The following is a 13,531-nucleotide window of genomic DNA, read 5'->3' as shown; positions in this document are numbered from 1 at the left end:
AATCAGGATCTACAGTATATGACTGTTTTCTCTGAACATTTTGCACTTCATTATTCTCCAATTAGAGTAACTTGGGCAATGGAACAGTACCACAAAAAAAAAAAACCCTATTCTTGGAGAATCTACCAATAGAGATGCTGGTTTGTGAATATAAAGGAAAACCCTTCAAGAGTTTACAGTCTATTTATGAGTCTCTTAGAGATCCCTATAATCAATTTGTAGAGTTTTATTTGACCTTTGGGACTGGAAGAGAAGAACAAAGCACAATTCCCAGAACCTGAAAAGCAACTCACAAGGCATCCTTTTATTCAGTTATTTTTAACCTCTGAAGCCTTCACACATATATCACAAGGAGACATCACAGCCCATGAGTCAACAAAAAGGCTTAGTGGAGAGAACACCTTCAGACTGTGGAGGAAGCAGAGAAAGAAAACCAAGGGTGAGAGAGGAAGGAGGGGAAGAGTGAGAGAGAGAATTAAAGGAGTATAGGGAGAAAGTGAGAAAAATAAAGGCTTGATTTACTAAGCATTTTTCCCATAGACGCTGAATGTGGAGAAAAAGCCTTAGTAAATCAGGCCCAAAACTGAGAAGGAGGATAGCTGGGGAGAAAGGAAGAGACAGAAAAAGAGAGGAAGAGACAGTCTGGGCAAAGAGAGTGAGAGGCCTGCAGACTGCTGTGTTCAACTTGTCTCACCTCAGCTGATTATTATAAAGGAATAATTTGAAGAGATGGGTAAAGGGGGAAGAACTGAGAAAAGAGGGAGAAACTGAGAAGAGCAAGTAACAGCACAAAAAGGGAAACTAGAGTTTAGCAAATACAACAGAAAGGGGAACAGGAAAAGATACAAAATCATTACAAAAGACAGCAGAGGAAAACCTGATGGGGTAAATTATTAAAGGATCTACACACTTAATATAAGGAGCTACATAGGTAAATTGGATGAATCACATAAGGAGATTATCAGTTCTCTGGAAGTGCTCACATTCTTTCACAAGGTATGAACTTTTAGCTCCATTAAAAAGAGGCTTTCCAAAGGCATTTAAGGGACATGCATTTAAGTTTCAGAACTATACACATAAGATATGCATACTACTTGGATGTATACAGCATGTTATGGAATTATTCCACACCACGTAAGTGATCCAAAAACTCAAAAAGGAGCACTGCTGCACGCAAGCAATCAAATCATCCAACTAATGTGCAGAATAAATTCAATGTCCACACATAGTTCAGTGATAAAGTATATTCATTCTAAACGGCAACTCCACAGTGTTATTATAGCAAGATTGAGTGCAAAACATGTCCCCCGACACGGACCCGTGTTTTGCCGCGAGGCTGGAAGTGACGCTGAATGTTGAATTGAACACAGAACAACTAAAGTTTTGTCTGTCCTCCCGACCGGACCCATGTTCCGCCGCGAGGCTGCGTCGGGAGGACAGACAAAACTTTAGTTGTTCTGTGTTCAATTCAACATTCAGCGTCACTTCCAGCCTCGCGGCAAAACACGGGTCCGTGTCGGGGGACATGCTTTGCACTCAATCTTGCTATAATAACACTGTGGAGTTGCCGTTTAGAATGAATATACTTTATCACTGAACTATGTGTGGACATTGAATTTATTCTGCACATTATTTTGGATGATTTGACACCACGTAAGTGTTCATGTACATTTAGCTAGCTACATTGTTATGTTGCTAGCTAAATGTGTACATGTACACATTTAGCTAGCTACATAACAAGCCAATCTTCAAATGCAATGCATGCACTACTTAACCGGAGAAGTAGCGACTTATCCGGCCAAGTGGCAGCTGCTGAATATCCGTCTATGTTCAGCATTTACCACTTATTCAGCTATAAAAATAGCTGGATATCCAGTGGATCAGAGCAGCACTACTTATCCAGCTAATTTAGCCAGATAAGTGCAGATATTTAGACTTATCCGGTTAAGTTAATCAGATAAGTTATCAACTTAGCCGATATAACTTATCTGGCTAAATAACACCAAAAAAGGGGATAAGGAGCAGCAGAGCATGGGATATTACTTGGGATATTCAGAGCAGTGCTGCTGAATATTCCATGTAAGTTAGCCAGATAGGTATTTTCCAGCTAATTTACATAGATAGTTTGCTTTAAATATGTATTTATTAGTGTCTGAAAATCAAATGGGTTTATGCAGGCAGAAAAGCATGCTCATGCTTCTTGCTCCATTGAACGTCTACCCCAACGTGTATTCAAACATCCTTTCATAGTACACCAAATTGCATCATTACTTCACAAACTTGATTAGAAAGGGGAATCCCCCAGATGTCCACGTTCTCGTTTGACACATTCACCTGCGTTACAAGCTAGGAGCCATAAAATTGTTGCACTCCACACAACCTTGCAATAGTCTTCCATGCCACAAACTGAACACATATTTGCTGCTTTATGTAACAAAAATAAGAAAAATCCTGCCATTTCATCCCCCTTGATGGATGTGCCTATCTCTGTAAGCTTCATGGAAACTGGAAAAATACTTGTTAGCATTATATATTGTCAAAGAGCAAGCTGTAGAAAAGGGATAGGCAACTCTGGTCCTCGAGTGCCACAAACAGGTTTGGTTTTCAGTGCATCCACAATTAATATTCATGATGTGCACTCTGTTAGCCATGCAAGATTAGCTGAATCTTGGGAGAGACCTTTTGGCCATCACAGGTTCAACTCTTTGGAATCAGCTTCCAGAGCTTTAAACTGGAGCAATGCTTTATTGCTTTAAGAAAGCCCTTAAAGCATAATTTGATTATATTGGCTCATTGATATTTCAGTGAGATGATACATTCACATTGTATATTTGTTTTGTGTATTGAATTATTGTTTACATTTTAAGATATATTTGTATCTGTCCTCGGAAGCTCAAGGTTTTCTGTCCTCGGAAGCTCATGCTTTAATAAAGTGGTCAAGTCTATAAATTAAATGATCCAATCAATTCACAAAAGCCCCAACAACAAACATATTCCAGAGACCCACACAGTAATATAAACTCACAAAAACAAAATTGGTCAACTGGTCATATAACTTGATCTTCTATAAACTCATACTTTATGTAAAAAAAACCTATTTTTATGCAGACATTTATGTGGGACCAACAACCCTAAGCTCTTCAATTTTATAAAAGAGCCAATTCAAGAGGAAAGTCCACTTTACTTTATTTAATCCTATCTATATTTTTTTATGTTATTTGCATTTTTTCAAAAATATTTAGAAATCACCAAAAACAGTCCCGCACATTCACAGAACAAAATTCCTTTTCAAATGAGCATCAAAGTATTCTCACACTTATCTTGTCATCAAATGTCCGATCCAACCCTGACTTGATATCATGTTTCGAATTTCTGTCTGATTCAGGGGGAAAAAAACGAATCCACTTGCTCACATTGGGGTACCCAGTGCGTGCACATGTATGCTCGATTTTATAACATGCGTGTGCAGGAGCAAGCATGTTATAAAATCGGGGGTCGGTGCGCACAAAGGGGTGTACAATTGTGCACCTTGCGCACGCTAAGTGCATGCCGAGACATGCCGAGACAAGGAATTTTGTTCTGTGAATGTGTGGGACTGTTTTTGGTGATTTCTAAATATTTTTGAAAAAATACAAACTAACATAAAAAATATATAGCTAGGATTAAATAAAGTAAAGTGGACTTTCCTCCTGAATTAGCTCTTTTATAAAATTGAAGAGCTTAGGATTGTCAGTCCCACATAAATGTCTGCATAAAAAGAGTTTTTTAACATAAAGTATGAGTTTCTAGATCAAGTTATATGACCAGTTGACAAATTTTGTTTTTGTGAGTTTATAAGACTATAAGGTGCCACTCAACTCCTCTCTTTTTTTGCTGCACCAGACTAACATGGCTATCCCTCTGAAAATTGCTCTTATTTTGTTAACTGCTCATTGAATTTGATATATGCTGTTGTTTTATGACTGTTTTAAAGGATTTGTTTTCTTTTTTCATTGATTTTATAAATGTGAGAGGCTTACAGTATAAGATAATGTGGTACATGAATGAATTTAAATAAATAAATAAATAAATAAATAAATAAATAAATAAATGCATGAAGAATTGTCTTTCACCTAGGAAGAGCCTGAGGTATGGAGATTTCATCAGAGAGGAATGGTTCCCTGTCCATTACCAGAGGAAAGGAGCTAAAGGTGTTGTGCTAGAGTTGTTTTCTCTACTGAGTCATGTGTACTGCACTTGATAGGAGAGTGCCCACTGGTGCTTTCAGAAGGAAATTGAAGATACTTAAGAAGACTACAGGAAAGGTATGAGAACTTGGACTTGCTCTTTTCTGACAAGAAATTGGGACCAAATTCTAACCATTCTACAGTGGGGAGAAACTTCCGATTGATTTGGGAGTTGGAAGAAGGATTATACTTTCTTCGTCAGAGTAACTGAAAAGTAGATCAATTGTTAAGGAATTGGCTTCCATAAATTCAAAGACTTTACTAAAAGAGTGAGGTCACAAATTTTTAATAATCTTTCTTCTTCATTATTATTAACTTTATTTTAAATGTAACTGCTCTAAAGATTCTTCAATCAATTTTAACAACTTTCAGTAAAGGAGTTGGTAACCACATTGCCTCTCAGTATGATTATTGCTGCTAGAAATTGTGGAAATTGTCAGTGCTGTTCACAGAGACTGGGAAAGGACTCTGTACTTTGATTAATACAAAAGTGCCTTGAAGCTATGCTTCCCCCTACAGTCAGCCTTGGACCTCAGAAGTAAAAGCTATCCATGGAGAACTGGTTGAAGATAGGGTCTATTTTATTTCTATGTCCCTTTGGTGATAGCATCCATTCAATCCCACCTAGGCTGGAGGACCTCAAGAACAGATCCCACTGTTCACCTGAAATGGGTACAGGAGTCTCCAAATAATGCAGACTGTTTTCAAATAGTAAAGTATATGCACCTTGGATCAGATGAAGCAGCCAAGGAGATGTCCACCATTAAATTGGACAGAGCAACCAGAACAATAGGTGCACAGAGAGGAAATCTTCCTCAAGAAAAAGTGGCAAGCTTCCACGGTTTTGTGGTGAAAGAAAAAGTGTCCCAGCAAGCCCGTAAAATAGGCCAAATCATATGGAAAGACCAATTGGTAGAGATGTTCCTGGATATTTTGCCAATTACTATAAGGAAACGCCATGAATTTAAAGGAATAATTTCTGTTTTAAAGACAGAGGGAATAAAATACCATTGGCTACTCCCCTTTGGACTCCATTTTTCCATCCAAGGTAAATCAACAAAAGTGAAAACAGTGGTGGCAGCAACACTGTTCACGCATGAAGCTGGAATAACAGTATCTCTGGGAGAGCTGCAAGAAAATCTTGCGGCATTGCCTAAGAGGATAGATGATCAACCTGAGTGGCAGAGAGTACTTGGAGCTCATAGAAAGCTACAGAGACAGCTGGAGAATCCTACATCACCTGGAGTGGTGAGTGTCTAAGGGAATGCCCGAAAATGTGTGACTGTACAGCAGTACTTGAAAATGGTTGTGGAAACCCTTTTTTTTTTTTTTAAGTTAATAGGGGTCAGGTTTTGAGATAGGGATGGAGAGAGAAATTTTATCCTACATGCTTAATCTCTTTATATGGGGCTTTGATTGGAGCTCGGGAACTAGTAATCGGACAGGTGGAGGACATTCCTCAGGGTAGGGAGTGCAAACCAGGGGAGGAAACGGTCTGGTGAGGGGCTTTGTAACAATATCATGCCTCCTCTACAAAAAAAACAATAAGCACAGTGGGATGGGATTATGTTTGCAAATCACCTGATTGTTGATGTTAAGTCTGTGATTAGGGTTACTGAGGGGAGGTTTCTGATCTTGAAAACAGTAATACAGGGGAAATTGTTTATCTTAGTAAATGTCTTCACGCCTAATGTTTCTCAGGGGGCTTTTTTGAAGTCTCTTTCCAATACTCTTACAAGAGGATTTTAAAAGTCCTACGTGTGCCAAAGCCGGGAGATATCCATGTGTCTTGGGCCGGCGCATGCCGTAAAGTTTTTAAGAAGTGCTCGAGTACATGCATATTTCCCAGTACGTCCACAAATCAAAAAGTTAAAAAATGGGGTAGGGTGTGGGCATGGTCTAGACAGAGCATTTGTGGGACATGGGCAATACAGGAAGGTTACTTGAAATGTGCACATAAGTATCTGCCCACATCAGTGTGCACCAGGGTCCCCTACCATGTAAATTTTCTTCTGCTATAGATAGCATGCAAGATTTAAAATAAAAAATTCAGGGCTAGTCAGTGGGGTTTGAAGGTTCAGGGCTAATGGGATAAAAGGGAGGCTATCTATATAGGGGGTAAGGAAGTCCTATCCTTTACGGGGGGTGAACTAGAAAAAAACTAGGGAAATTTGTGTCAGCATGCATGCCTAGCAAAATCCCCCACATACGCATTAAAAGTGGCATTTGCGCACACATGCGCATGTCAATATAAAATTGCATGCACATGTTTGCATGTACTGCCGATTTTATAACATACACACATATATGGGCATGTTATAAAATGACCGCATCCATTCTCGTGAGCTGGCATACCCACATATATGTACACCCATGCAGCTGTTTAAAAGTTACCGTCTTATGGGATGGGTGGAAGGACATTTTTAGATAGGAGGTGAATTCAACCTGACTTGTTATCCCTTTTTGGATAACTCGAGTGGGGGCAATTAGGCCACAAGCCTACAGAGATCTAGACTGAAGGCACTGATTCATAAATGGAGCCTTGATGATATCTGGTGCTTGAGGAATCCAACTATTAGAGATTATTCTTTCTACTCAAAACCACAGTCTTCTTACTTGAGGATAGATTACTTTTTGATAAACAAGATCCTAGTAGGACTCATAGTAGGAGCGGTTATAGGTAACATCTCATGGTCAGATCATGCCCTGATATGGCTTGAGCTGAAGACAGGGAATGAACAGATAGGTCATAAATATTGGAGATTGAATGAAGAGCTGTTATCTGACAAAACATTTAATAAAAGACTTTTGGTAGACATTAAGGAATATTTAGTCCTTAATGATACTAGGGAGGCCGATCCTGCTATACTATGGGAATACTTGAAAGTAGTGGTACATGAGAAATTAATCGCTAGGGTATCACATCTCTGGAAGGAGAAAGAAATGTCTAGACTGAGGCTAATGCAGAAAATAGCAAGGCTAAAACTAAAACTCAAACGAAGCCTGGATGATCAAACCCTAACATCTCTAGAAGCCATGCGCCAAGAACTAAATGCTTTAGGTTTGGCAAGGATAGCATCACGGGTGGCCCAGGTCCAATAAAATATTTTGAATTTGGAAATAAAGCTAGTCATCTACTGGCTTGATGACTCAAGGAAAAATCAATGCAAAATCAAATTCTTAAAATTAAGAAACGTGAAGGGAAGTATATCTATGACAGCAAGCTATTTTTGAATAGATTTGCTCAATTTTATGAGGATCTAAATGCTGCAGATGATAGCTTCACTAAGGCTGGTATTGAGAATTATCTTGGAGATATTTCCCTACCGTGCTTTATGGTGGAGTTTAGAGAGAATCTTAATGGAAAAATTAGAGGCAAGGAGGTAATGATGATAATTTCAGATTTAAAAGCGGAAAAAGCCTCGAGGCTAGATGGGTTCACAGCCAAATTCTACAAGATCTATAAGCAGGTTATAACAAGACCTTTAGTAGACATGCTTAACTATTTGAGGGAGAATGGCCAACTTGCGCAAAGGGAAAATGTGACAGGTTGGCAAAAGGGGGCCATATCATATATCATCCTTTCTCCCTAATCAAGTTAAATCTGAATATCCTCGCTAAGGTCCTGGCCTTGAAATTGGGTAAGGTGGCACCACTTCTTATTCATGGTGATCAATCAGGATTTGTTCCAGGTAGATTAGCAGCAGAAAACAAGAGGAGGGCATTAAATCTAATGTGGTGGGTGAATCATCAAGAGGTTCCAGTGGTTTTGCTGGGCCCAAAGGAGTTTGCTGGGCAGAAAAGGAGTTTGACAGGTTACATTGGCCTTTTTTGTTTCAGGTTTTCCATAAGATGGGTTTGGGATCTTGCTTAACAACCTAGATTAAGGCTTTATATAATCAGCCAAAAGCATGTTACAGGGTAAATGGAGGATTTCTTAATAAATAAATAAATAAAATAAATATTCTGATGAATTTATGGTGGGCAGGGACATAAGACAGGGTGCCCACTCTCTCCACTATTATTTGCAATATCAGAACCTCAAGTGATTAAGTCAAGCTAAATTCTCATATAAGTGGGTGATGATGGCTGAGAACTCATATAAAATAACATTATTTGCTGATGATCTGATGTTCATGCTCACGGATCTGGCTAGGTCCTTGAAAACTCTATTGCTAGAAATGAGAGAGTATGGTGCCATTTCAGGATTTAAGGTTAATGAAGATAAGTCAGAGATCCTGAGCCTTATGTTTCACAAAGATTTAGTAAGCAGTTTGCGAACCCAATTACCCTTTAAATTTATATATATATATATATATATATATATATATATATATATATATATATATATATATATATATTTATTTAATTTATTTTTATACCGATATTAGTAGCGACATTATATCGGTTTACAGCAGAACTACAGGTTGGAAGTTACAATAAACAGGTATCAGGGAAGGGATTACATAGGAGCAGAGATGCAGCAAGGAAATGGAGATACAAGCGCAACAGGCTGGTTGCAGGAATACGCAAAACCAGAAAACAGTGAAACAATGTAAATGGGCTAAGTAGAGTGTGAAATATCTAGAGGTAAGCATTGGTTTGAATCTATAGCATTTATTTGATCTAAATTATGGCCTGCTGTCATCAGGTACAGATATGGATATGGAGAGATGGGAACGATTGCAATTGTCTTGCCTGGGTAGAATACATGCTATTAAAATCAATATCCTTCCCAGATTTTGTTACTTTTCCAGACTCTCCCAATCCATATTCCTGATGTGCTGTTAAGTGGATGGCAGAGGAAAATCTTCCAATTTAAATGGAAGACCATGGGTGGCAAGAGTGGTACTTTATAAACCTAAAAGCCAAGGAGGGCTGGAGATACTTAAGCTTGCTTTCTATTACATTGCAGCACAACCGTGAGCAGTATTGGAGTGGCCTTCTAAATCTGGATAGATATGGAATGCGATATGACGGGGGTACCTTCCCTGGAAAGGCTAGTCTGGCTACATGACGGGCATAGGAATGGACTTAAGGGGGGCATCTCCTTTCACTCAATTAACATTAGTGGTTTGGATGGACGAGATATAGGAAGCTTTTGATATAGGAAACTCTTTTCTTTTTAATGGAGATTTCCCCTGCAGGAACTTCAAAGGCAGCAGCATTACACTGGCTAGACCTGGGACTTGAGTGACTGGAACAGATTTGGGATGGAAAAGGCATTTGCTTTTTTGAAGAGCTTTGTCAGAAATGCTTACTGGAGGAAAAAGACAGGTTGCCCAAATTATAAGTGGCATCGATTGTTCATTCTAGGGGTGTTACAGAGGACCTTCAAAAGAATAAAACAATGTTTGGGAGGTATTGTGCTACAGCAGATGGAGTGAGTAAAATTATTTCAAAAATTTACACTTTGTTATCTGGTGAATTAAAACAAAAAAACCCAAAACATATTTTGGTCTGGGAAAAAGAATTTGGAGCCATTATGGAAGACACCACATGGGATTTGTGTTTTCAAATGATGAGAAGGAGTTCTGTTTCCTCGCAAATATTGAAAATTGTTACAAGATTTTTTATAGATGGTACTTGGCTCTGGTAAAAACGAATAAAATGTTCCCAGAGGTCTCAGATTTCTGCTGGTGGAGGTGTGGAGGAAGAAGACATTTTTATCCAAAGGTGAGTGGCTACTGGGATATGATTATTGATCTGATTTACAAAATTACAGGTTGTAGAATTGCAAGGAACCCCAGACTCCAATTGGTGCCCATGGAAATTGATATGCTGGATGAGAAAGTTAGGTGCTTGATCCTACATGTTCTGAGCTCAGCGCGGTGCAAATTAGCTGCTTGGTGTTGTAAGGCTGAAGTACCACGAAAAGGGAATGTGCAATTGAGATTAGCTAAAGTCTATAATCTGTACCGATTTACTACATTATGTACATGATGCAATTCTGAAGTTTGAAAAATCATGGGCACAGTATTTCACCGGGAGGGAAGTCCTGGAGTCATAACTAACAAGTGTAAAACAGTGAATAATGGTAATAAGGAATACACACACCGTAGTGGATATCAGGGGACTGCCCATCTCGGAGGGGGGGGGGGGAAGAACTCTGGGGGGAAGGGGGGTTGGCACTCAGTAAGGGGGAAAGGGGGCAAATAGTTAATTTAGGAGGGCATAAGAAATACTTTCCCAGTACAGTGTACAAAAGCCATAGCTAGGTTATACATTGTGGTATGTTAGAGGATTAAAATAATTATGTGCCTCAGATTAATACTAACACTACTATAGATATTACTGGGCAGTTTGTGCAGTAAAGAGGCGAGGGGGAAGAAAACACAGGAGACTGTTGATGTTATGGTTCATTTATATATCATACTGTATATTACTGTTTGTTCTTGGATCACATTATTTCATTATGCAAATATTAAGATATGTGATATCATCATAACATTCTGTTTAATAGACATTTAATTACATGGAGTCCAAAAAAAAATAAAATTATATATATATATATATATATATATATATATATATATATATATTTGAAGTTAGTGGAGTGTAGAAGTGGTTTGGATTTTTGGGCCTGCTCTGAAAACTTCAGCAAGCCCTGCTGATAGTCTAAGAGTTGGGTAGGGGATCTGCCTTTCCTATCCACTCCCTTGTGGGAAAGGTTTGCATGCAGGAAATATTTTGGGGCCCTAAACAGACTTTAATTTGTTGGAAGCCTGGTGAGACCCTAGTATGCACCGCCTGGATTCAGAATAGGGAACCCTGTTTTGGGGCTGCGCAGGCTAGGGAAGACCTCTCCCTCTTTACCCTCAATGAGGATGGAGGAAGGTGGTGACCTGGTGAGAATTCATTTTTGGGAAGAAGAAATTCCCTTGAAAAGATCTGGGAGGAAGTGTTCAGCTGCCCCTCTTCCTCCCTGTCTAAAGGACATTGGAGCTGCTGTTCCAACTGGATTCCTCCCATCAGTGATCCAAGTACCAAGAGGGTCTAAATGAAGCACTAACTGAGTAAGAAACTAATGGAGAACACTGAAGACACCAGACAGAGGAGTCTTTGCTCCTTGGGGGAGAGAATATCTAAGCTCTCTATGCAGAGACAGGACAGTTACATTTTTTACCAGTTTGGAAGGGGTTTCCCGCCCCACCAAGGGATTCCTTGTCCACGCCGTTTTTAAGATGTTTTTGCACAGATAGAGGAAAGAGATTGTGAAAAGGATTACAAGAGGGAACTCTGTAGTGCTGCGGTTTAATGTATTTGTGCCATAATCCAACAGTGATTATTTCAACAGTAAAGATCTTAGTTTTGGACACTAACTCAGTGACTCTAGAGTATTTCTTTGGCACCCACTGCACGCATCATGAGGACAAGTCCCCTTTTCCAAGGGAGCACAGAGGAAAGAAAGATGTCACCCCTGCGACTCTGAGCCCCCCCCCCCCCCCCCACCAACCAAGGATCCCAACCCTGGGGTAAAGGGAAACATGTTAGAGCCAGCCAGGAGTAAATCTAGCCCCGAACCAACAATAAAAATTGTATGGCCCTGCCGGAGCAAAGAAAGCTCCCCAGGGTGGGGTTACACACCATTAGGTCATTAATGCAACTCCATCTCAGGTCAGTAGAAAACTAAGACCATCGTGAGATCAGCCACAGGAAGTGCTGCTCGCGGGTTTTGAAAGTGCTCGCAGTGCTAGAAATATACTATACAAAGAGCAGGAGAGGGGAGTGGAGGGACAGGCGCCTGCTGCTCCAAATGAATCCTCATCTGGCGCCCCGCACAGTCTGATGATGCCTGAGGGCTTTTCATCCTCTGCGCCCCCAATCTCTGGCCCCCTCCGCACCACTGGTATATATACACTTGGTTATTCAGATATAACCGAGTAAGTGTAAAAGCATGAAACAGTGAAATTCAAATGTACACACCTAGCTTAATATAATCCAATAAACAGTGAACTTCTAATTTACCAGCGTATTCTAAAATAGCTGGATAAATCACGAAACTCAAACTGGTCGTACAGATTAGGGATGTGCATTCATTCAGGACAAATTAGGCAATTTCAACAAAATTGCCTAATTCGTCCTGGTTTGGGGACCCCGAATCCCCGAACAAATTTTTCCCAAAATTTCCCGCAATTTCAGGAAAATTCATTTTCGGGTCCCCCCGAATTTCAAAGGCCCGAACCGCAGGAAATATGATATTTCCCACTGTGGGCCAAAAATGAACCCCGAACCTAAAGGTTCAGGCTTTGCACATCCATAATACAGATACTGAACTACCTGGTTAGGATAACTGCCTGTCTTTCTAATGAAACAAACACGGTTGTTTAGACTTAGTTGAATAAGGTTTAGGTCATTTGAAAATTCCTGCCCTGTTTCGTCGGTTCTTATTTAAGTGACTATCATCACTTGCCATCTTACAGAATACCGACCTGATCGACTACTGCACCCTGACACTACGACCTCCAGGTTCAGTCCCATAAACTAAGAATAGCTCCAGAAACTTTACTCCACCTCTGACCAGGCGTTAAACTTCCATTGCTAAGATTTCATGAGTAAAGCTCATGCATCACTCTGCCTTGGGGAGTAATGGCTAATGCCTTGATTAGCAGGGGATTTGCCTGGAGGAGTGCCAATCCGTGCACTCATTTTTACTCCGGGTGGTGTGCAACGTTTTTGAGCGTAAGTCTCCTTGATACATTGGGAGTAAAGTTCTACACACAAAAATGTGTGCACAAACACACACTGATGTGTGAACCACCTAATGCACTTTATAACGTGGAGGCCATAATGAGGAGCAGCATTCTTCAGTGTTACCATGGCTCTTCTCCTCTGCTCCTTGTTGACAACAATCCACCCCAGCGGATAATCCCTCTTCCCCTCACCTATATACACCCAGAGAATACCTCTTTTTACTGGGGATAAAAAAAGTGCATGCTATGAAATCTGCATATACTTTTAGCCATTGTTCATGGGGACAATATTCAAGATGGTTATTTTGCACGGGTGAACAGTTATTTACCCAGATAAATGCCTTTTAAAATTGCCTCCCCCTTTTGACTTTTAGTAGTGCAAACATAAGGACTCTCTGAATCAGCCTAACTGACTGATTCAGAGAGAGAAAGAGAGAAGTAGCCTTTTAAGCTTCTGCTACAAACATGTCCTCTCTTCATCCACATGAGCCCCTCTACCCCCATCCACTGGCTCAGTGCTCATTTGACTTTAATCTGAACTGGTTTTCTTATCCATATATTGATGCATTTAAATGATTTTGATTTCCCCTGCAAAGTAAACAATTGGTTTGC

At 39.9% G+C, this 13,531-nt stretch overlaps 1 protein-coding gene across 3 annotated transcripts in view; it reads right to left on the bottom strand.

Moving 5' to 3' along the window:
- HDAC9 (histone deacetylase 9) overlaps positions 1-13,531 on the bottom strand; it is a 993,428-nt gene that overhangs the window by 210,883 nt on the left and 769,014 nt on the right. The window lies entirely within an intron of this gene.

Source organism: Rhinatrema bivittatum, chromosome 2 (genome assembly GCF_901001135.1).
Source record: "Rhinatrema bivittatum chromosome 2, aRhiBiv1.1, whole genome shotgun sequence".
Taxonomy (NCBI): Eukaryota; Metazoa; Chordata; class Amphibia; order Gymnophiona; family Rhinatrematidae; genus Rhinatrema; species Rhinatrema bivittatum.
This window is presented reverse-complemented; position numbering and strand designations above follow the sequence as displayed.